General features: G+C 36.6%; 1 non-coding gene across 1 annotated transcript; it reads left to right on the plus strand.

The window, feature by feature from the left end:
- Positions 1-626: 626 nt before the first annotated feature.
- Positions 627-733, plus strand: LOC128281792 (small nucleolar RNA R71). Its single transcript, XR_008272065.1, has one exon. It is a non-coding gene; the product is annotated as a small nucleolar RNA R71 (small nucleolar RNA).
- The last annotated feature ends 784 nt before the right edge of the window (positions 734-1,517 follow it).

Below are 1,517 nucleotides of genomic sequence, written 5' to 3' on the forward strand. Positions count from 1 at the left end.
TGAATCGATGTTTGCTAATTTTTAAATGCTATTTCGGTGTTTTGGAAACGTGTTTTTGACACCGAGATGAATTTTGTTAGCATCTTCTCGAGGTTCGACTTCTTTTCCTCCTGGTAAGGTGGTTGAAATCCTGGAGGGGTTGTGGTCTTTGATTGCCTTGACCACCCCAAGAGAAGTTGGGATGATTCTTCCAACTTGCATTATAAGTATTACTATATGGATTATTCTGTGGTCTAGAGTTGTTACCCATATAGTTGACTTATTCATTCATAGTACTATGGTCGTAGGCTAGGCATTCTGGATTATTTATCCCTCCTCCATTTGTATCGCACTGCATCACCGGATGTACCTGCGCAGAAACACATAAACCATCAATCTTTTTATTTAAAAGTTCTACCTGGTTAGATAGCATAGTGACTGCATCTAGGTTGAAAACACCGACTGATTTTGTTGGCTTTGTTCTCATAACTTGCCACTGATAATTATTCTGTGTCATTTCTTCAATGAACTCATAAGCCTCCTCAGGTGTTTTGTTATTTAAGGTTCCACCGGCCGCTGCATCGACCATCTGTCTAGTTGAAGGGTTCAAACCATTGTGGAAAGTTTGAACCTGTAGCCATAAAGGTAACCCATGGTGAGGGCACCTTCTCAACAAATCCTTGTATCTCTCCCATGCATCATATAGTGTTTCTAAATCCATCTCTACAAAAGAAGAGATATCATTCCTCAATTTAGCCGTTTTAACCGAAGAAAAATATTTGAGTAAAAAGTTTTTGGTCAGTTATTCCCAAATAGTGATTGACCCTCATGGTAACGAGTTCAACCATTGTTTAGCCTTATTCCTTAATGAAAAGGGATACAACCGAAGATGAATGGCATCTTCAGAAATGCCATTTATCTTAAAGGTGTTACAGAATTCCAGAAAATTCACTAAATGAGTGTTTGGATCCTCCCTGCAAACCATCAAACTGAACAAATTGTTGTATCATTTGAATTGTGTTAGGTTTCAGTTCAAAATTATTTACAGCAACAGCAAGTCTAACCATACTCTATTCAGTTCCTGTTAAATTGGGCTTAGCATAGTCGTACATAGTACATGGAGCAGGATCCTGATTTATTGGATTTGCGGCAACCACAAAAGGCAGTCGATTATTTTGATTTTCAACCATCTCCTCAGTATTAGTGGTGTCGTCCTCGTGCTCTTCCTCTATATACCTAAACTTCGTAATATTTCTCTACAATTTCTATGAGTTGTGCTTTCAATTGCGCTGTTAAAAAGTAGAGGTCTTAACGGGTTTCTTCTAGTCATAAACTATAAAAACTTGCCAGAAGTAAATAAAATAAAAATTAATAATTAAAATAAAAACAAAATTAAATTGAAATAAAACTAAGAATGGCTAAAGTAATAAAAATTAAGTGTTTCTAATATATTAGTCCCCGGCAACGACGCAAAAAACTTGATAGTCGCTAAACTAACTAAAAATTCAACTAAGACAAGAGCACCTAGCGAATAGCTG

The sequence above is a fragment of the Gossypium arboreum genome, chromosome 1, assembly GCF_025698485.1.
Source record: "Gossypium arboreum isolate Shixiya-1 chromosome 1, ASM2569848v2, whole genome shotgun sequence".
Lineage (NCBI taxonomy): Eukaryota > Viridiplantae > Streptophyta > Magnoliopsida > Malvales > Malvaceae > Gossypium > Gossypium arboreum.